Raw genomic sequence first — 23997 nt, forward strand, 5'->3', positions numbered from 1 at the left:
AAAATGGAGCTGGGAGGCCATTAAGGAAGTGGGGCTTATGCTTGTACACCACATCCACCACCAGACGTTAACTGAACTTTTGAGCTTTACCTGACAGCAGAGGTCACATCTTGAAGTATTTCCTCATTCCAAGAAGGGGCAGTCTGCCTAGGACCAACTATGTTCTGGCAAGTCAGCTCACCCCATGCCAGAACCAGTCATTAACTGTTCACTGTAGAGCTTTGTAAGCCTGTGTCCTTTCCTTTTATATACCCCTGCCTCCTTTGTCTTCCTAGGAGCACATTTGAGCTTCTACTCGAATCTACATCTCCTGAATTGCAATTCTTGAGACCCCAAATAAACTTTTTGGTTCTTTTGCAGTTTATGCCTCTTATTTGCTGACTTTACGTGGTGACAGAAGTGGGATCCCTAGCTACTGACCTTCAATTCTGGTGCCACTTCACAGACACAAGCAAGGTGCCTGCAAAGAATCTTTTGTGCTCTGTCGTCTCCTCCTGGTGGCTCTGGTTCCTGGTGGTAAGTCCTCCTGGGCCTGGACCACCCATTTTTGGTAGAGGTCCAGACTCTTTATGTAGGCGTCCTTTGATACTGGTTCTGGCCATCCTTCCATTGTCAGCTTTGTTAGAAACTTCTGTTTCTTTCACTCCTTTTCTGGGCCTTTGATCCTTTGGTAAGTTCATACAAATGAGAAGTCCATTTTCTAAGAGGACCACCGAAGAACAGCCCCACTCTGGGACTCCTGCTGGTTTTGTCTTTAAAGAATACAGACCTTCTACATGTAGATTTCTGTCCCACTGGGCTCAGATTACTCAGGGTGATTTAAAGCTTCGCTGGCCTAAATGGGGCTCCTTTGAAATACCTAAATTGGTTTATCTGTGCACTCAATTGGAAAAAGCCTATCAAACCAAACAAATAAAATGGGAAACTTTTTAAAATTGGTATCTTGAGGCCTCTAAATGAAACACTGAAAAGGACACTTCCTTGCAAGCCATAACAATGTCATAACTAAGAATTTCAAATGATTAAATGTAAATGCCATCGAGAAAAGAATATTAACTCCTCCTGTATTTGTCAGGGTTCTCTGGAGAACCAAGGAGATTATCTATATATATATAATATATATTAATATTGATATATAATAGAATATATAATCCATTGTATCTATATTTAAATTCATTTATTTAGTTCTATAAATTACATATATACACATAAAATTTATATATAAAAGAAACTTTGGCCTCGCCCCTAACTGCCTAAAAGAATTTAAGACAGAAGGCCTGTTCCAGGAAGGAGCTGTCAACGTAGGGAACTCTAGATGTGGTAGAGAAGAAGGTACCTAGCCGGGCCCATTTTACACAAGTTCTCTCTCATTTGTTTAGAGATGGCCCAGCAAACATTTGGTTTCCTGTCTCCTTGTGAATCGGCTTCCTCCTCTTTGAAGTCCCAAACCATGACCCCCAACCCCGCGACTTTGTAAAATATCTAAACCCTAACCATAGAGCTGGCAGACACGCTGTAGACTGAGCAGCAGCATGAAGACCAGGGTCAACCTGATGACATTGTGGGTGGGACTACTGGCTGTTTGTCCACATCCTTGTCCTGGGTGCCCAGGAAGGCAGTCACCCAGCAACTTGCAGTGAGGTGTGGCGTGTGACTATGTTTCAGCCAATGCAATGGGAGTGGAAGTGGTGTGTGCCATTTCCAGGTTGGAACTTTTGAAAGCAGGTGTGTCTTCTCCGTGTTCCTTCTTTCTCCTTGTGCAGATTGGTTGCAGACAATGATACAGGCATCAGGAATGGCAGAGCCAAGAGACGGGAATTCATGGGTGACTGACACACCCTGTGGAAGAGAACCACCTGCCCAACACGAAACCCACCTTGGCCTGTAAGGTAATCACACATAAATTTCTACTCTCTGGTTATTCTTTTTCGGGATCTGCTTGTTATTTTCTTAACTATTATGGAAATATTTCAAATATGCAGAAGAGTACATAGTATGACCTCTATCTCCGGCCCCAATACCCAGAAAGAACAGACGTTAAATTCTGCCCTATTTGCTTCCGATGTTGCATTCATTTGCTGGGGCTGCCATGACAAAATACCACACGTAGGGTGGCTTAAACAATAGAAATTTATTTTCTCACGGTTCTGGAGGCTGAAGTTCAAGATCAAGGCGTTGGCCGGTATAGTCTCTTCTGAGGCCTCTCTCCCCGGCCGCTTCTCCCTGTGTCCTCAGACGGTCTTCCCTCTGTGTGTGTCTGAGTTCTAATCTTCTCTTCTTACGTGACTATCAGTCACATTGGATTGGAGCCTACCCATGTGACCTCACTTTACCTTAATTACCTCTTTAGAGGCCCTCTCTCCAAATACAGCCCTATTTTTAGGTCCTGGAGTTAGGACTTCAACATATGAATTTTCAGGGACATGATTCAGCCCACAACGATATCTCTGTTTTTAAGAAGCAAAATGTTGCCGTCACACCTAAAATTCACATTTCCATCCCGTTCTCCTCCCTCCCTCATCATAGGTATCAATATCCTAAAATTAATTACATTCTTTATGATTCCAAGAATATCCATGTGCATGGCTCCATTAACAAAAGATTACATTTTTATGCAGAGTCAAGACATACATGTGTATGTCTCCGTTAACAAATTCTTACATTGTTATGCACTTAAAAAATGTGCAGGAACAGCATCACACTGCACATGTCCTTCTTTGATTGGCTTTGGGCTATAAATGGGGAAGGAAAAACAGCAGCCGAGGGTAAGAGAATAAATAAACGGCTTATGCATAAAAACCCAAAAGGACAGATTTCCAAGAGCATCCAGGTTGGTGACCACGTGCAGGTTCTGGGAGAGTGGTTACCTGGAGAGGGCGTGGAAGCTCAGTGCCCTTTCCCCATGTCTTGCCCTGTGCGTCTGTTCCATCGAGCTATTCCCGAGTCATATCCTTTTCTAATAAACAGGTAATCTAGTAAGTAAGAGGTTTCTCTGAGTTCTGTGAGCCACCCTAGCAAATTCGTCGAACCGGAGTAGAGAGTCTTGGGAACCTCCTACTGACAGCCAGTTGCTCAGAAGCATAGGCGACAACCTAGACTTGCTGTTGGCACCTGCAGTGGGGGCAGTCTTGTGGGGCTGAACCCTTAACCTGTGGGGTGTGATGCTGTCTCTGGGTACATAGTGTCAGAATCGAGTTGAGTTGTAGGACACCCAGCTGGTGTCCCAAGAATTGCTTGTTGGTGGGGGGGACTCCCCCGACCCACAACCCCACACACATTGGAATTGGTACCAGAACCTAGGAACAAACTGTGAAAGATAAGCATCTTAGCTTGGGTTCCCATAACAAAATGCCATAGCGTGGGTGACTTAAACAACAGAAATTTATTTTCTCACCATTCTGGGGGCTGGAAGCCTGAGAGCAGGATGCCAGCATGGTCAGGTTCTGGCGAGGGCTCTCTCCTCAGCTTGCATAAGGTCCCCTTCTCACTGAGTCCTCAGATGGTGGGGTGTGTGTATGCGTGTGAAGAAACAGAAAGAGAGATCTCTTCCACTTCTGATGAGGCCGCAGTCCTATCTGATTTAGGTTCCACCATTATGACTTCATTTTCACCATAATTACTTCCTAAAGACCTTGTGTCTGGACATGGTCACAAGGGGGGGTCAGGGCTTCCATATATGAATGGTGGGGAGAGAGAATTCAGTCCATAGCAATAAATAAAGAGCAAATAAATAGAAACAAAGGTTTGGCATTTCTCTTTCTCATTTCCTTTCTTCCTGACTTTACTGTCTTGCTCTTTGTCTAGCTTCTTGAACAAGTAGCTCATTGGTTTCTAATTTTTCTTTTTAGATACGTATGTTGAAGGTATCTTTCTTCTAAGTATTGTTTAATTCCATCCACCAGATTTTGTCATGTAGTGCTTTCAGCTATAAATATTTCCTGAGTTCCATATGAGATCCCTTTCAATGCAAGGTTCTATAAGTTCCCAGCCATTATTATTATTTTCTCATCTGTCGCTCCTTTTACAAGTATGTAATGTTCCTCCTTGTCACCATGTTGGTTTTGTCTGGAGCTTTACCTCCAGATTTCTATAGATATGCTTTTTTATTGACAGGTAAAGGACAAAATGAGGAAATATTTTTGCTATATATAAGCATGGTATCTGTCTACACTCCTGGGACAGTGTAGACTTCTAATCTGTCACTTATCCACCTTTGTGAAAAGGAATTCTAATATTGGCTCACTGAAGTCATTTTGGTCAACAGCACAGGAAATTGGTAATATGTATGTGTGGGGACCTGGAAATGGCCACCCCAAGATATGTCTCTTTGGCATCAGGATTATTTGAGGCTGATTGCTTTTGAGAAACTGGGACAGGGAAGGAGGAATGGAACTTGCCCTTTGTTAGGGCACATTTACATTTGTAAGGTAAATCTCTATCTGTAAAAGTTGCCTCCCTCCCTGTACCAGGAAGAAGAAAGGAGATGACCTTCTCTCTAAAAACTCTTAATCAATACCAAAGGCAAGGACTTAAATCTGCATTTTATTGTGCTAGTCTGGTAACCTCCTGTAACTGACTTTCCTCCCCCTCCCAACGTTGGCATTTCTTAAGGATTAAGCATCTTTCCTTAGGCTAGGAACTGATTGCTGAGCTCACCTGTGACCGCCCAGCTCCAGACAATCGACTTGAGTCCTGCTATGCCCACTGAGATAGCAGACCCACTACCTGCTGTGTCCATCAAGTGCCGACAGGGCAATCTTGTGACTATTGTGGGAGGGACATTTCAATCACATGTGAAACACCCCATTTGGCGGTATATAACCACTATGTGCACCCCACTTCTTTGGTGCCCTTTCTTCCTTCGGGAAGAAAGGCACCGGGCCACGGTTCCTCATAAAGCTTTGTCCAATTTTCTCTTGCTTTTCTGTCTCATGTGAATTTAATTCGTTCTCCAGCCAGACGAACCCACATTTGGGAAGAGGAAATGTCTTCCTCCCCTACATATGTTTTCACCAGTCAGATAGTCCATGTTGTGCTGTATTCACAACAAACTCCTAAGTCTCAGCTAAAAATAACCAAGGTTTATTTCTCGAACATGCTCCATGTCATCAGGAGCTGGCTCTGTATTATCCTTGCTCAGTCTGGAGGATTGAGTAGATGGCAGCTAAAAGATGCTCGATCCAACTTCTTGCACAACTGCCAGGCAGGAAAAACACACTCCTACTGTTTGCCAAAGGTTTGTCTGGAAGAGACAGCCTCATTTTTGCTCAAGTTTCATTTGCCAAAGGCTCACAAAGTCACATTTGACTTTAAGGGGCCAAGAAGATACATCCCTTCTGTGTGCCAGAGAAGAGCCGACAATATTTGGTGAACGGCAGTAATAATAACTATACACTGTGCTCTATTGTGTCTTCCAAAGCTTATTTTTGCTTTTTGTTTGTTGATTTTTTCAAAAATTCCCTTCAGTTATGTGAGTTACCGTAAATCCTTCTAGTCAATTTCTTTAATAAGAAAACTGAAGTTAGCCAGAGTTAGCTTCTTTTGCTTAAAAAAAAAAAACAACGGTCTAACGCATTAGACTTTGCGTTATAAATGTTACTGAGCAGCTTAGGAAAATGAACTTCAGTTTACACCTTGGGCTGGTCTTCAAGAAAGGGTACACACCGATTTTTGAAGGATAAGGTTTTAATAGGAAAAGAAGCAGGGCATGGCATGAGCCAATATTTAGATCCGAATAATTATTGGTGACTGCAGCATGTCAGGCAGGGAGCCAGCTGTTTTTGCATATGCTCTCTAAGTCAATTTTAATTCTTTATAAGAACAATATGAGGTGACTCTTACTATTCATCACTTATATATGCAGAAACTGAGGGTCAGGGAGGTGAAATGACCTGTGCAAAAGTCACTTAACTAGCAAATGATGGCTTTGTTTCAAGTCCATCATCTGATCAGGCAGAGGTGAAAGAGAAGAATGCAATGTGTGTTTTTGGGTAGTGGGTACTGTTCGGTTTGGCAGGACTGTGGGATACATGAAAGGCGGAGGGGCCCTTGAGTGCTAAGGCAGAGAGTTGGAGTCTATCAGGTAGGCAGTGAGAGGAAGGTTTCCGCATCAGAGAGGGCACTGGTGGAGCCATGCCTCAGAAACATTGATCTGCTATTGTCCTCTACGATGAAGAGAAATGAGGCACGCTGGAGGCCTGGAGACCAGTTGGAGGAGCATTGTAAAAACTCACATAGGCCTGAATGGGCATGGGTGTTGGCAATGGAAAAAGAAAAAAGTATTCTATCGAGTCTCCAGACGCCCAGGAAATTGCTGAACGAAGTCTGAGTTCTCCCTATGTAGATAGCTCATACTTTTCATTATAGATTTCTCAAGAACTTGCTCCCAGGAGAAACCCTGGATGGAGAACAAAACAGGTAAGTGCCCAAGTGAGAAATCTACAAAGCTCCTCTCCCCCAAAATCACCTCTTCCCCATCTGGCATGTCTGGTTCTGGCATGTCTTGCAGGTGGTCAGTCATGTCCATCACCTGGTTTCGGTGTGTGCGACACCTGTATCTGGTGTATCCGGCAGGTGTTTCTCACAAGACTTGTAGGTGGTTCAGACGTGTCCAGAAGGTGGTTCTCGCGTGTCGGGCACCTGGTTACAGTGTGCCTGGCATGTGGTTCAGGATTCTCCATCTAGTGGTTCAGGCTGGTCTAACAGGTGGTTCAGGTGTGTCCAGCCGCTGTTTCAGCTGTTTCTGGAACCTGGTTCTGGCCTGTGCTGGACCTGTTTCTGGTGTATCCATCATATGGATCTGGCATGTCCAGCACAGTGTTTGGGCGTGTTCAGCAGGTGGCTTCAGCGTACTGGGCGCCTGGTTCCATCGTATCTGACCGTTGGTTCCGTGGTGTCTGGCAGGTAGTTCCTGTGTGTCTGGCATATGGTTCCAGTATGTTCTGAAGGTGGTTCCGGCGTGTCCGACTGGTGGCTACCATGTGTCCGGAACCTGATTCCTTTGTGTGTGGTTGGTGCGTTCAGTGTGTCCAGGTGTTGGTTCCGGCGTGTTTGACAGTTGGTTCCCGCATGCCTGGCGGGGGATTCCAGGCTGTCTGGCAGGCTGCTCTGGCCTTTTCTGGAAATTGGTTCTGGCGTATCCAGGACCTGGTTCCGGTTTATCCAGCAGGTGATTTTGGCATGTCCGGCAGGTTGTGCTGGCGTGTTAGGCTGGTGGTTCCGGCTTGTCTGGCAGGTGTTTGTGGCATGGCCAGCACCTGGTTCTGGCGTATTCGGGAGGTGGTTTCAGTGTATCTGGCACATGGTCTCGGCATATCCAACAGGTGGTTGCGAAGTGTGTGACAGGTGGTTCCTGTGTGTCTGGCATGTGGTTCTGGTACGTTCGGAAGATGGTTCCAGCATGTCCTTTGGGTGCTTCTGACATGTCTGCAAGGTGGTTCTGGCGTGTCAGTGTCATGGTTCCAGTGTGTCCGGTGGGTGGTTCCAGGTGGTTCTGGCGTGTCTGGTGGGTGCTTCTGGTGTGTATGGCGGGTCATTCAGGCATGTCTGTATGGTGGTTCCAGAGTGTGCGGCAGGTGCTTCTGGCATGTCTGTTGGCTTTTTCCGGCTTCTAAGGGGCCTGGTTCCAGTGTATCCGGCAGGTGATTTTGGCTTGTCCAGAAGGTGGTTCCAGCGAGTGAAGCAGGTGGTTCAGGCGTGTCCAGCAGGTGGTTCATGTCTGTCAGTGATGTGGTTCCGGCATTTCCAGCACATGGTTCTGGCACTCTGAGAGATGGTTCTTTCATGCCCGTCATGTGATTCTGGAGTGTCCATCAAGTGGTTCTTGTGTATCCGGCAGGTGATTTTGGCGTTTGAGTCAGATGGTTCTGGTGTGTCCTGCAGGTGCTTCTGGCACGTTTTGGACCTGATTCTCACATCTGCGATGGGTGGTTCCACCGTTTCCAGATGATGCTTCTGAAGTGTCCAACAGTTGGTTCCAGCATTTAAGGCAGGTGGGTCACACAAGTCCCGCCCGAATCATTCGGCTGAGGCACGAATGATTGTCCTTCCACATGCTTAGGAGGAGAGAGACAATAGGATTTTAACCAACCACTCTTTGGAAGTTAAGAAAAACTCGCTTTCCACAGTGCTCTTACAGCATACTGGCAACCTCTCATGCCGCCCTTGTGCATGGGTGGAGAGAGTGTTCACAAAGCAGCTATGGAAGAAAGGCCAAGTTTGCTCAGCAGAGTCCTACATTGCCCTAAAATTGCAAGGCACGAAACACTGCCTCCAACCCTCAAGGGGAGATGAGCAATAATCCATCTTGCTTCCAGCTCTTTAGGAAGCTGAGAAAGAACTCACTTGCCACACTGTTCTTATAGTGTACCTTGAACATCTCATACAAAGGCACCTGAAATGCTGTTTATTTGGAGCCCTTAACTCATTGCTTTAGAACTTCTGCTTTTGGGGCATTTCCATCTTGCCAACCCGGCTCAGACAAAATGCCTACATCTTCTCCTTAAGCAAGGAGGCTGAGGCCCGAATGATTGTGCATCCACATGCTTAGGAGGAGAGAGACAATAGGCTTTTAACCAACTGCTTTTGTGCACTGGAGGAGAGAGTGTCAGAAAGCACCTATGGAAGAAAGGCCCCTTTGCTCTCAGCAGTGCCCTACATTGCTCTAGAGGTGGAAGGCACAAAGCACTGCCTCCATCCCTCAAGGGGAGACAAGACACAAACCATCTTGCTTCCAGCTCTTTAGGAAGCTGAGAAAGAAGTCGCTTTCCACAGTGCTCTTATAGCATATTGGGAACCTCTCATACACAGGCAGCTGAACGCCATTTCCTCCCAGCCCTTAACTCGCTGCTTTAGAACTTCTGCTTCTGCCACATTTCCCTCTTGCCAACCCGGCTCAGGGGTAATGGCTACATCTTCCCCTTAAGCAAGGGGGCCAAGGCCCGAATGATTGTGATTCCACAAGCTTAGGAGGATAGAGACAAGAGGCTTTTAACCAACTGTCCTTGTGCATTCGTGGAGAGAGTGTCAGAAAGCCCCTATGTCAGAAAGGCCCATTTGCTCTCAACCATGCCCTATATTGCTCGAGAGGTGGATGGCACAAAGCACTGCCTCCATCCCTCAAGCGGAGACAAGCCACAAACTGTCTTGCTTCCAGCTCTTTAGGAAGCTGAGAAAGAACTCACCTGCTGGATATGCTTGAACCAGGCACCTTAGAGGCTGGAAAAACCCGACAGGCATGCCGAAAGCACCCGCCGAACACTCTGGAACCACCACACAGACATCCCATAATGACCCAGCAGACTCACCGGAAGCACCCACCGGACACACCAGATCCACCTGGAACCACCCACTGGACACACTGGAAACATGAGTCTGACACACCAGAACCAACTTCCAGACATGCTGGAAGCACCTAACGGACAGGCCGGAACCATCTTCTGAACCTACCAGAACCACATGCCACACACTTCGGAACCACCTGTTGGATATCCCAGAACCAAGTACCAGATACACTGAAACCACCTCCCAAATATGCCAGAACCAGGTGCCAGACACGCCACAAACACCTGCCACACAAGCTGGAACCACCATCCTAACACGCCAGAACAACAGGCTGGATAAGCCAAAATCACCTGCCAGATACACCGGAACCAGGTCCTGGATACGCCAGTACCAATTTCTGGAAAAGGCTGGAAAATCTGCCAGACACGCCAGAATCACCCACCGGACATGTGGGAACTAATTGCAAGACAGGCCGGAACCAAAGCCAGGACACTCTGAAAGCATCAACCGGACAGGATGGAATCAGGTCCCAGACACACTGTTGCAACCTGCTGAACATGCCGGAACCACCTTTCGAATGTACCAGAACCATATGCCAGACACACAGGAACCACCTGCCAGACACCATGGAACCAACTGTGAGATACACCGGAACCAGGCTCCCAGTATGCTGAAGCCACCTACCGAATATGCCAGAACCATGTGCCAGACACGCTGGAACCATGTGACGGATACACCAGAAACAGGTCCAGCACAGGCCAGAACCAGGTGCCGGACACGCCTGAAACAGCTGCTGGACACACCTGAAACACCTGCTAGACCAGCTTGAACCACTTGACAGACAGTCTGGAACCACATGCTGGGCACACCAGAATCAGGTGCCCGACATGCCAGAACCACCTGCTGGACACGCCTGAAGCACCTGCCAGTCTTGTGAGAACCACCTGCCAAGAACTCCAGAAACAGGTGTTGTACACGTCAAAACCAGGTGCTGGACATGAATGAACCACCTTAAAGAAATGCCAGAACCAAGTCCCAGACACGAGTGAGTCACCTGCAAGACATGCCAGAACCAGGTGCCTGACATGCTGGAACCACCTGCCGCTCACGTCGAAATCACCTGCCGGATACGCCGGAACCATGTGCTGCACAGGCGGGAATCACGTACCAGACATGCCGGGACCACCTGTTGGATATGCCAGAACCAGGTGCCTGATTCACTGAAACTACCTGCCGGGCACACAAGAACCAGGTGTCAGACAGGCCTCGACAACCGACAGGGCACGTTGAAATCACCTGCATGATACCCCGTAACCATGTGCCAGAGAGAATGGGACCACCTGCCGGACACACCGGAGCCACCTCTCAGATATGCCAGAACCACATGTTGGACACGCCGGAACCATCTCCCGGACAGACCTGAACCACCTGCTGGACACGCCAAAATCACCTGCCCGATACGCTGGAACCAGGCACCTTGGGTGCTGGAAAAACCTGGTAGACATGCCGTAACCACCCGCCACACACTCTGGAACCACCACACAGACATGCCAGAACGACCCGCCAGACACACTAGAAGCACCCACCAGACAAGCCAGAACCACCTGGAACCAAATGACGGACATGCTGGGACCATGACTCTGACACGCCAGAACCAACTCCCGCACATGCCTGAAGCACCCAACGGTCACGCCTGAGCCATCTTCCGAACGTACTAGAACCACATGCTAGACACTTCGGAACCACCTGCCAGACACTTCGGAACCACCTGTTGGATGTGCCGCACCCAGGTACCAGATACTCTGAAACCACCTGCCGTATACGCCAGAATCAGGTGCCAGACATGCCACAAACACCTGCCACGGAGGCCGGAACCATCAGCGTAACACATTGGAACAACCTGCTGGACACGCCAAAATCTCCTGCCGGATACACCAGAACCAGGTCCTGGGTACACCAGAAGCAATTTCTGGAAAAGGCGGGAACAACCTGCTGGACACACCGGAATCACCCCTGGACATGCGGGAACCAACGGCCAGACATGCTGGAACCAACACCTGGACACTCTGAAAGTACCAACCGCACACGATGGAATCAGGTCCTGGACACATGGTAGCCGCCAGACGGACATGCTGGAACCACATTCAGAGCGTACCGGAACCACATGCCAGACACGCAGGAACCACCTGCCAGAAACCATGGAACCCACTGTCAGATACGCCGGAACCAGGCACCCAGTACGCTGAAGCCACCTGCCGAATATGCCAGAACCATGTGCCAGCCACGCTGGAACCATGTGATGGATACACCAGAAACAGGTACAGCAGAAGCCAGAACCAGGTGCCTGAAATGCCAGAACCACCTGCTTGACACAGCTGAACCACCTGTCAGTCTTGTGAGAACCACTTGCCGGATACACCAGACGCAGGTGTCGCACATGCCAAAACCAGGTGCCAGACACATCTGAACCACCTGCCAGTCTTGTGAGTACCACCTGCCAGATACACCAGACACAGGTGTCGCACATGCCAAAACCAGGTGCCGACATGACGGAACCACCTGCAAAACATGCCAGAACCAGGTGCTGGACATGCTGGAACCACCTGCCGGAGACGTCGAAATCCCCTGCCGGATACGCCGGAACCACATGTCACATGTGCTGGAATCGCCTACCAGACATGCCGGGACCACCTGTTGGATACGCCGGAACCAGGTGCCTGATTCACTGAAACTACCTGCCGGACACGCCAGAATCAGGTGTCGGACACGCATGGAAAACACACAGGATATGTCGAAATCACCTGCATGATATCCCATAACAATGTGCCAGAAAATAAAGTACCTAGGATGTGTGAAATCCTATTGAGGCATATTCATATAATGCATTTATTATCATCTTTCTCACTTTTTCTGTTTTATTGTTATAATTTTTTTTTTTGAGGAAGATTAGCCCTGACTAACATCTACCACCAATCCTCCTCTTTTTGCTGAGGAAGACTGGCCCTGTGCTAACATCCATGCCCATCTTCCTCTACATTATATGTGGGACTCCTGCCACAAAATGGCTTGATGAATGGTGCATAGGTCTGCACCCAGGATCTGAACCGGCAAACTCCAGGCCACTGAAGGAGAACACGCAAACCTAACCACTGTGCAACCAGGCCGGCCCCAAGTTTTCTGTTTTTTTAAAGCAATTTCAATTCTTGCATTTGTTTCACCAGCAGTGGTATCATCATCTTGGACAGTTTCCTCCAGAGTCACAGTATCTAAAATTTGGAGCATTTCTGTTGCTTGTTTGGATAAGTGATGTCAGAATGTCTAGTAAATCTTCCCTAGGAGAACTGTCTAAAAGACGTCTCAATTTAGCAACTGCAGGGACATGTATATTCAACATTTCAATCGATAGTAGTTCATTTTTGTAGAACTCTTCTGATAATTCTCCCAGCTTCTCTTTAGTTTTACAGGTGTTGAAAAATCCCTCAAGTCAGTCCAACAGTTCCACTTTAACAGCAGGATATGACTTCTCTTTTAAATCTGTACCATCTGCAAACAGCACAGGCGTGTGGTCAACAAAAGTGAGTGGGAATTGGGCTGGGTACTGCCCACAATCTGAACCATCAGTGCCGCGGCCCCAATCCTGTGCAGTGGTGGCAGATCCTGAGTATTGCTGGCCAGGTAGGTCATGCTGGGGATGAGACTTAGGATGGGGCTCTGCAGCCCTCGAGCAGGCAGCTCCACACCAGCTGCCAGTTGCAAGTCCAGTCCACACTGGGTGCACATGGGGGAGCTTGGAAGCAGGCAGCCATCTGGGTGAGCAGCAGCAGGAAGTGGATGAAGGAAAATTATGGGAAGATGAAGGGAGAAAATGTATAATAAATAAAGCTTGCCTTGTTATGCAGATAAATCTCTCAGTTAAAAAAATTCTCTAGGGGTTGGCCTGGTGGTTCACTGGTTAAGTGCGCACGTTCCACTTTGGTGGCCTGGGGTTTGCCGGTTCTGATCCCAGGTGCAGACATGGCACTACTTGGCACGCCAGGCTGTGGCAGGTGTCCCACATATAAAGCAGAGGAAGATGGGCGTGGATGCTAGCTCAGGGCCAGTCTTCCTCAGCAAAAAGAGGAGGATTGGCAGCAGTTAGCTCAGGGCTAATCTTCCTAAAAAAAAAAAAAAAAATTCTGTAGGGGCTGGCCTGGTGGCACACGGGTTAAATTCACACATTCTGCTTTGATGGCCTGGGGTTCACCAGTTCAGATCCCAGGTGCGGACCTACACAACACTTATTGAGCCATGCTGTGGCAGGCATCCCACGTATAAAGTAGAGGAGGATGGGCACGGATGTTAGCTCAGGGCCAATCTTTTTAAGCAAAAAGAGGAGGGTTGGTGGGGAATGTTAGCTCAGGGCTAATCTTCCTCCAAAAAAAATTCTCTAAGAGTCATTCTCTTTCTGGTGCAGATGCTTTTACTAATGGAAATTTCCTTTAGAAACATAAATTTCCTTTCCAAAGAGGAAGTCTATCCTTCATTTAAAGCAGTCAAGGTGGAGATCAAGAGTTTTTCCTGCATCTGCGGGCTCTCGATTGCTTTTGGCTCCAAATAATTTGTATGTCAAAGTACCATACTTTGGGCATCTTCAGCATTCCTTCAAGAAGAAACAACTTGTTCTTGGAAGTCTCTGTCTCCTCCCCAACCCAGATGCACTCAAGCTGTTAGAGGCCAACAGCAAACAGGGTTCTGCCTCAAGAAGCTTTGGGGAAGCCTCTTCACCCTCAAAGGCCTGAGACACACGAGAGGGATAGATCACTGCAGGTTCTTCAGCCATTGAAAATAATATAAACAGTTCCATTCTCATAAATTTAACAACTTGAAAACAAGGAACAACTTACCAAAAATTTCAAACTAACAAAACTCAACCAAGATGATAGTATTTTCCTCAATCGGGCGCTGCTAGCCAAGCTTTTTGCCACAAAACTCAAGACTTGGATTCATGGGACACACCTGAAGAAAGCACAAACTCTGGGGGGAACTGCACATCATTTGGTGACTTAAAAATAAAGATTTCTCCAAATGGAAGCAGACAGTATCTGATGCGAAGGTTTCCAAGGTGTCTGGACCAGGTCTGTTGGAAGTTTGTCTGCCAAACCTTTGAGGATGACATGACACTTCAGATCATCTCCAATGCCTATGATCTTGATAACATGCAAACTTCAGGTAAAAAGTGCCAGAGAGTTCTCCCTCCTCTCACTCCGTGTTCCTCAAATGTGGCCACAATAGGTTTCCAATCTGTGTGTTTTTCCTCCAACCTGGGACATGACTCCCAGAGAAGCTCCTTCCTGGCCTCGAGGGACGAGAGGCTACTGAAAGTGGAAAAATCTGACTGCAGATCAACAGTGCTTTCAGAGAAAGATGGCAATCAAAATGGGGACATGTGAAAGTTAATAAACGGAAACGTAGTTGAAATAGTGTTGGAAGGCTAATAGAGGGAGTTCTCATGCCCTATGTCAAAGGCGCAGTGCAACAGGAAGAATAAAGACATCCTCTTCCTGACCAGTCAGAAACTAACCCAAGGAGAAACTGTCACAACTCTGCCGATGAAAAGCCACTGCCCTCAAGACTGTGTCCAATAGCCCCCACAGTTTTCCCCACTCTGAGATAAAAGAGCTTCTCCTCTCTTCCTTGCTGGGTGCTCCTGCATGGCTTGCCATGGTTGCACACTCCAAATGGCTATTCTTTGCTAATCCCAGATAAACCAATTTTTGCCAGAGAAATAACTGGCTGTCTATTTGTTTAAGGGCAAGACTTGTTAATAGGCAAGAGATGTAGAGAAAACATTTGATACAATCCAACTCCTGTTTGTCATAAAATTTTCTAGCAAGTTTGAAATAGATGGAAACTACTTTCACTTGTTGAAGGTCGTCTACAGAAAATGCACAGTTGACTTCATGCTTAACAGGGAAAGACTAAATGATTCTCCCCACAATAAGGAACACGGAAAGGAATACCACTTTCACTACTCTTATTCAACAAAATACTGAAGCTTCTGGCAATAACAGAAGTAAAGGAAATAAAAGCCATAGAGTTTAGAAAGGAAAAAATGTAACCATTCCTAGTTTCATTGTTGTCTGTGTAAAAAAACTCTGGGAATCTACAAAAAAAAAAAAAATCAGAACTAATACATGAGTACAAAAAGTTCACCAAGTACAAGATCAACACACAAAAGACCATTTTATTTCTACAACTAATGATGAACCTGCAGATGATAAACTTGAAAATGCTGTATTATTTAGAACCACTCCGAAGAACATGAAATATTCAGGCATAAATTCAAGAACATGTGTACAGGATCTGATGCTGAAAATTATAAAATACCGATTACAGTGATTAAAGAAGATGCAAATAAATTGAGAGCCTTACTATTGTCAAAGACAAATGCAGCAGAAATTAGTTAAAGTGGTGAAAGCAGATTTTATTCAGTAACAGCTGACAGAAGCTGAGCTGCGCTCAGATTTGTACGGAGGTGAATCTAGAATTTTAAAGACGGAATGAAGGAGCAGGGTTCAGGGGCTCAGTAGAGTCAAAGAAGTAAAAAAGTACAAAGGTTGGTCAGTGTAACTGTGATTAGACCCACTGTGTTCGTTACTTTGCAGTTATCAAAGTTAGGATTCTATCCTCACTCAGAAGTTGAGAGAAAGAGGCTCTATCTGTCTTAATGATCGTATTTCAAAGGAGTGGCTCTTAGGTCCTTTAGAGAATTGTGAGAGATACATATCTACAGTTGTAAGCCCTCTTTAGTAAATACTCTAAGAAGGGGGATCAGAGGCCTATAATTGGGTGTTGACTAAAATAAATAGAAAATTTTTCTGTCAGCTTTGAGCTCTCAGGAAGGCATTTTAATGGTGGGCTGGAGTCATTCCGGTTACACAGACTTATGCAGCTAGAAGCCACGCCAGAGTTTGGTTGAGTCTCCTCCTGGTGTGGGGGTTTGGAAGGAGTTGTTATGTGCTGAGAATTCTGCAGTCCTCACCATGTTACTGGATAGAATAATGAGGACAGGTCTCAATTATCCCCAAATTGATCTATAGGTCTAATATTATTCTAATAAAAATTCCACCACAGTTTGTAGACAGAGACACCTTTTTCTAAAATTTATATAGAAAGGCACATAGCTGAGAGTAGCTAAAACAATCATGACAGGAAGAATAATGCGGCAGTAAACACTTTAACAATATTTAGTATTGCCTTGTACATACTGTAATCACAGCATCATCATTTTCATTGTAGGACAGCTACATAAATCAATGGAACAGAGTAGAGAATCCAGAAATGGACCACAGAGTTATACCCTAGTGATCTCTGACACCAAGAGTGAACCTTAATGTAAATTATGGACTTTGAGTGATAATGATGTGCCTATGTATGTTCATCAATTGTGAAAAGTATACTACTCTGATGAGGGGTATTGACAACAGAAAGGTTATGCATATGTGGGGGCAGGGACTATATGAGAACACTGTGTATTTCATTAAATTTTGCTGTAAACGTAAAACTGCTCTAAAAAATAACATCCATTGATTTTTTAATAGGCAATGCAAGAATACCTTGTAGTGATAAAACTGGTCATTATTTTAGCTGTGATGGATACAGAAACTTGCACATCTGATAAAATTGTACAGAACTAAATACACAGGAACAAATTAGTACAAGTGAAACTGGAGAAATCTGAATAAGATAGTGGATTGCATCAATGCCAACAAGCTGGCTGTGGTATCGTCCTATAGTTTTGCAGAATGTTATCATTGTAAGGAACTGGGTAAAGTGTACACTGGAACTTTTGGAGTTATTCCTTACAGCAGTGTAGAATCTACAATGATCACACTATAAATTTCAATTAAAAATAGTTGGCAAATGGAAAGTCAGTCTATGTTTTAAGTTAGGAAGTTTCATTAAATGGTCAGTCCCATTACTTTATAAATTGAATACAATGCCAATAAAAATTTTAACGAGCTTTTCTGTTGAGTTAGATAAATGATCCTACATGGAAAAAATAAACGCATAAGCTAAGCTAGGAAAATATGGACCAGGAAGAACTCTGAGGGAGGAGCTGGTCTATCACACGTTAAAAATATTGCAGAGACTGTAATGCGACAGGAGAGGATTGTCGCATGCACAAGAAGAGGAGAGAAGGGAAAGGGAGGGGAGAGGGTGGCAGAGGTCAGGGGAGTGGGGGAGGGGTGGCCTGATTGGAATTTGTTGACACGGGGAAGCTGGAGCTCACTAAATAGAAGGCAGGCATCCTATGTGATGGTTTAGGGAGCACATGTGGCTTTCTCTGGCGGTCCTGTGTTGAAAGCAGAACGAGAGTTTTGGAAACTGGCAGTTACTGACCAAGTGCTGACTGTTCTGTGCTGAATGCTGCAGGGGCTGTGACTTGGCTTCTTGGGATGTTTGCTTCCCACGTTGGGGGGTCAGAGTTATACTGTCATATATGATCTGTCCTTTGTCCATTTGTATATTCAGTCTCAAAAAAACAGTTGGTGCACAAATTCATCAGTTAGCTCGTCATTAAAAAATAGTCTCTTGGAAAGTTAAACCTTCGAAAGTTAAAAAGATGAAAATGTTAAAAAGATGAAAGATGCCAAATAAGTTTTATAGATGAATATGAAGAAATTGAATGAGAATCTCAAAATTATCCTTCAACAGATTAGGGTGTCATGAAACAGGTTTCTCAAAGTCCTATATTAACATTATTTTCTAAAAAAGAAATTTGGCAAAATGAATTGAAGGAATTAAAACGTCCTTAGCGTTGACTTCATGTTTACACTTCTAGTAATTTACAATCAGTAAGTAATTCTAAATAGCAATACGTTTTATCTCCTAAATTGATTTTTTTGTGTAAATTATTGATTAAAAAAAGAAAAAAAACGAAATCAAATCTCCAGCAGTGAAATATATTTACTTGAGAATATATGATGCAAACTATGTTTCAGTAGAGTGTCATTTTTATTATCAGCATAGGAGAAAAGATGAGTTATGGAAGGGATTCTGCTCATGCTCAGTTATTTCCTTTACTTAACATTAAATCTTGAATAAAGTATAATGTCAAGCTGACTCATTTACTCCTTCATTTTAAAAGCTGAAGACTATTTCCTTGGTTTTTAAATAATGAGGTGTAAAGGAGGGGGTGAGGTGTTGAAAATAACTTCCACTGAGATTGACAGTAGCAACTGCTCTTGATTTTTTTTGAGAGTTGTGGGGTCACCCATCAAAGCAGGAATGCTATTTATGTTGAGAAATTAACAATCTGAATTTTATTAGAAATTTTGACTTTTATGCACCCTCAAAAAGTAATTAGGAATTTATTTGAATTTTTAGCTCTGTTGAGGTATGAGTAATAGACAAAAAATGCACACGTTTTCTATATGTGTATTGATTAGTTTGGACATATGCATACACCCATCATATCATCCCCACAACCAAGTGCTGAACACATCCATGACCTCCAAAACTTTCCTTGTGATTTTTGTGTGTTTTTTTAAGCTTAGGAATTTCATGGATTTTAACCTAATGCTCAGATAAAAGAGGGAGAAGATGAGGTGTACGTTGTTTCATTATGGTACCTTAAGACATAGACTTTCAACATACACATGACTTCTGAAAAGCAACATTTATTACTTTCACAATGAAATATTTTCTCCTATTTCCTTCAAATATATGGCCTTCTTATTCTACCCCCCACCCACTTCCTTTTTGAGTAGGGACTCAGGAGAAATTTCCAATGGTACTAACAAACAGGGTCCAAGGGGTGGCTGCCCCTCAGCCCTGCAGGCTTTTCCCTTGTGAGAAGCGACCACTTTGCACATGTGTGAGCCAGTGTGGAACAGGACAGAGTATGTCTGCAGACTGGTTCAGCCTGCTGAGCCCCTTTGCTGCTTCTAACCTATGGCCACGAAAAAGGCTAAATGGAGGGAAATTAAACTTTGATGTGTTGATGATTGAAAAGGAAAGTGCCTTGCTCTCTAAGGGATAAAGTCATTTGGAGGAAAATCAAATAACTATCATAGTTATTTTTTCCTATCTTATTTTTCCGCTGAAGCCACTAGATATTTCAATCTTTCTGACTTCCTAACAGAATCCAGTAGTACTTTCCTTTTCTAAGGCCAATGAACTGTTATGTAAGGGGCTTCTCTTGCTTTTTCCAAACCCTCCTGGGATTCTGTTTATCTACTGTTCGTTTTTCACCCCCTGCTTTTCAGATTGCTTTGTTCACTGTCCTTGTCAAATAAATGTGGCTCATTAAAATAAGCAGCATTAATATGTATCTCTTTCACGGCATTTTATCTAATAAATATGCTGAAGATTTTCTGTATTCTGCATGTGAATCCTTTGTTGAATATTGGAACTGGGACAATCTCTTCGCATCCTGTGACTTGCAAATTCCCTCTTGTAATGTGTCTTATGATGAACCGAAAGCCTAAATTTTAGTGAATCCCAGTTTACCGATATTTCTTGTATGGAGAGTGTGTGTGTGTCTTCTTTGAGAAGTTTTTTCTACCCTGTGGTCCCGAGGATGTTTTCTTATGTTGTCTTCTAGAAGTTTCATTATTTTACCTTTCCCCTTTAGGTCAAAGTGTCCAGGAATTGAGTTTTGTGTGTTGTGAGGGTAGGGCTCAAGGTTTCCTTTACATCCATATGCCCGTCTCTACGAGTAATAACAGGCAGCATTGGGACAGGTGGACACAAGCCTGGGAGTTAGGGGTCCTGTATTCTCAGCCTTACCCTCCCTTTAAAGCACCCTCTGAACGTGGGCAGGTGACTTTCCCAGTTCTCCCTCCTCTCAGACTCCTTCCTTCCTCTCTTCCTCCTATCCTTCATTCCTCCCTCCCTCGCTCCCTCCATTCTTTCCTTCCTTCCTTCCATCTATCCACCCGAGCATCTGTCCAGGTATCAATCTGTCCAACTGTCCTCCTGCCTGTTCGCCGGTTTGTCCTTCTTCTCTCCTTCCATCCTCTTTCCTCCCATGTCTCAACTTCTCTTCCTTGTCTTTGTTCTTCCTGCTTTCCCTGTGATCCTCCATTTGTCCGCTCTTCCTCTGTCCATCCAGGTATCCCCTCTATCTGTGCCTCTACCTGTCTCTTTGTTGCGTCTCTCTCTTCTTCAAGCACACTGTCTCTCTTGGGTTCATCTCACTCACAGGCTCGAACATCCCGCTACTCACACAATCCCTCCTTCTGTCACTCACATTTATGGCTCACCTGTGAATGGTTGTCCTGGGACAGCCACTGTTGGAGTGCAGATGAGCCTGTGGGGCTTCACCCACTGTGTGGGGTCTCTGTGTCTCCCAGACGACAGCCCTTTCCACAGCTCCTGAGCTGGGCAGCATGTTCCTGCCTACTTCCTCATTGCTTGAGCAACCAGAAGCCACCACAGGCCTAGGGGGCCCCTCTTCCTTCCCCAGAGGAGCTCTCTAGCCCCACACCTCAACTGACCAATTCTTACTGGGCAGCTGGGAAGCCGAGGTGTGCAATTCTGCTTTGAGGGCAAGCATGCTGATCACAAGGATTATACCAATATTTCAATCTGACGCAGCCCTCAGAGAGCCCCTGGTCTTGTGAAAGTCACAGAAAATTCTAATACAAGGTGGGATGTTTTGAGGAGAAGCACCTGGCATCCTTTGGGTGGGAAGAGCTCTCTGGAGGGAGTTTTGCCCAATTGGGGTCTTTAAGAAGGAGTAGGAATTATATAGGGAAATAAGGTGTGGAGCGTGTTCCTGGCAGAGGAAATTGCATGAGCAATGGCCCTGTAGGCAAAAACAGCATAGTGTACGGGAGAAGTGACAGGAATTTGGTTTGCCTGAAGCACAAAGCCTAACTCAGAGTGAATGCATCAATGAGGCTGAAGAGTCAGCAGGAGCCAGATGTGCAAGGGCTTTGAGTGCCAGGTCAAGAAGTTTGAACTTAACCCTGAAGGCCTTAGGGAGCCATGGGTGATGCTAGAGCAGGAGTGTTCTAGTGAGATCTTCATTTCAGAAAAATGCTTCTAATGTTCAAGGCAGAGAACATCCTTTAGACAATGCATCCAGTGAGCATGTTAGGGTGTTGGTTCCGGTGAGAAAAGATAAGACCTACCTGGGACGTGAATGAACAGAAGGAATGCATTGAGGAGCAATCTGTAGGTGCAGTTGGTGTTACCGGCAGGGGAGGGAGGAGGAGCTGAGAGATATGCTGGCTTCAACTTGGATGAGCGCAGCATTGAGTGGTGGTTCCACTGGGAGCAAAGGCAACAGATGATACTGAGTTCAGGCTTCTGATCTGGTCTCAGCCCAGCTCTCAGTGATGGCCATCTCTCTCCCTCTCTTCTTGCAGCCAAGGGGCACGACCTGAAGGCCCTCACACTCAACTCCACCATCTCCAACATCCAGTATTTGACAGACATGAGCAAGAGCTCAGCCACATTGAACTCCACTGAGAGAGTCCTGCAGCACCTGATGAGACCCTGGTGCCAGCAGCTCCCGGCAGGATGAGTCCCAGCCAGGAGCACCCCACCTGCTGTCTCTCCTGCTCGTCCTCCTCCTGCCTCCTCCCCTGCTTGGATCCTTGTTCAAGAAGAGCAGCCTGGGCCCCTTGTCTTGGGCTGTAGACTGATCTCCCTCAGGGAAGTCCCTTTTCTGAGCATTTGAGAGTCATGAACACTTTTGGTGACCACCCCAATTATCACTCTTCCCACTGACTGCCAATTTGCTCCTCCCTCCCTCTGGCCCCCATTATCAGAGGATTCAGGACATCTCTCTAGAGTCCCCACATTCCTCTCTCCCCGGGCCTGCGGAGGAAGGGGCAGCCTCCAGCATGGAAGCTGTCTGCACCTACCACCCTGACCCCATGGCTCATGATGGAGAATGTGACAGAGACCCCATGTGACAGAGAGCAGCATTCCTGGGTGCGGAACCAGCTGATCCACCATGTGACCCCGAGGGGCCTCTACTCCCTGGTCAGGGACAGCCTTTTTGTCGGTGGTGAGTGCTCGTGCTGAGCTGGATTGACAGTGATCGTTACTTATGCCTGTTCTGCTTTATTTCCTCTCTAACACGTCAGCCCAGGTTCTGAGTGGGGGACACAGAAACCACATATGTAAAAAGTTTCAACTTACAAACGGAGACTATGTAAATGGATTTGTTGATCCCAATAAAAAAAAAATGTGAACTATCTCACTATTAATTTTCATATAGATTGCCTGGACAAATGGTAATATCTTGGTTATAATGGGTTTAAATATCCCATTAAAAATTAGTTTCACTTGTTTATTTTTACTTTTTTCAATGTCAGTATTTAAAAAAAGTTTAAATTTCATTAGATAGAGTGTGAAATTCTACTGTTGGACAGCACTGTTCAAGACGTGAAAATAAAGCCCAGAGAAAGTGGTTAGGGACAATTTTTCCCAGGAAAGGAGTCAATCTGACCCACGTGGCAAGATGCAGACAACAGTCTCATACACACATACATACACACACACACACACTTAGAAAGCAAGACCAACATCATCATAGAGTTGAACCACTACTTCTCATGTGGCAAGAGCTTGCAGTCCTACATTGTTCTAAGTGGACGAACCTCAAGAAAGGAGCCAGGAGTCAAGAAAATTTACCAACCAGGAAGATCTAAAACCAGAGAGTAAAGGTCAGGATCTTTGGTGAAGTTCCCAGCAGTGGATTCTGTTAGAGACTCAATACATTAGCGAGAACTTTGCAAGAAGCGTTGTTACAGAACTCACCTATCCTTTCCTATGTAAAAGTACACAAGTTTCGTAAAGAATACTAGCTCCTGCCAATCAACGAAAAGATGGTAGAACACGAATATCGCCCTTGTAAATCACTCCTGGATTAGTGAGCCAGTCAGGGAACAAATGACAGTGCATTGCGCTGGACCTCATTAGGCTGATTCTGACTTCATGACCATCCTGTGGATTGTCTCATGCCAGGAACTCTAAAACATGCTGTCCCCACCACTCTTTTGCCACCAAGGTCCACCAACCAGACCTTGCTGACAAATGCCCTGGCTGGGCCCCTTCTGACCACACCTGGAGGACTCTCCACAAATCCTACTCCGTCACGGCGCTCTTCCACCTGCCACTGGCCAGGGAGGCATTTCCTCCAAGGCTGACACTCTGTGTGCCCAGCTCTGGGAATGACACGTCTCCCTCAAGTGAAGAAAAGGATCTGAGTTCAGAGCCTGTGGGCTGCAGCCATTAGGACAAGGCCTGGGGTTTGCTGTCAGACAGAAGAGAACCTGTGGTGGGTGTGGGTCCCAGGGTTCAAGAAGCCCCCGTGATTCCTGGATAGAATCCCAGAAGACGATGCAGGAAGGAGGAGGGATGCTTGGGTGTGATTGTCCTTGGGAATGTCCATAGGGAGGCGGATTTGCCATTGGTAATGCCTTCAACAGGGTTGTTCATTCATCGATTCATCCTGTCTCAGGGAGTGCTGTCTACATCCTTCCAGCCCCTAGTCTCCCGTCTGGAGCAAACAGACAGCGTCAGAAGAACATTTACATTTCATTTGTAATGTATGCGTACAGGGCATGCAATGTGCTGGATGTTGCAAGTGTTTTGAAACATTAACTCCTTTAGCAGTCTCCATATCCTCACAAATTAGGTACGCTTATCCTTCTTGCCAACAACAGATGAAGAAACTGAGGCACCAATGAGGTAAGTACTTTGCCCTCTACC

General features: G+C 45.7%; 1 long non-coding RNA gene across 1 annotated transcript; it reads left to right on the forward strand.

The window, feature by feature from the left end:
* Positions 1–363: 363 nt before the first annotated feature.
* Positions 364–21791, forward strand: LOC139043600 (uncharacterized). Its single transcript, XR_011500681.1, has 3 exons — positions 364–516; positions 1764–1889; positions 21642–21791. It is a non-coding gene; the product is annotated as an uncharacterized lncRNA (long non-coding RNA).
* The last annotated feature ends 2206 nt before the right edge of the window (positions 21792–23997 follow it).

Source organism: Equus asinus, unplaced genomic scaffold (assembly GCF_041296235.1).
Source record: "Equus asinus isolate D_3611 breed Donkey unplaced genomic scaffold, EquAss-T2T_v2 contig_3, whole genome shotgun sequence".
Taxonomy (NCBI): domain Eukaryota; kingdom Metazoa; phylum Chordata; class Mammalia; order Perissodactyla; family Equidae; genus Equus; species Equus asinus.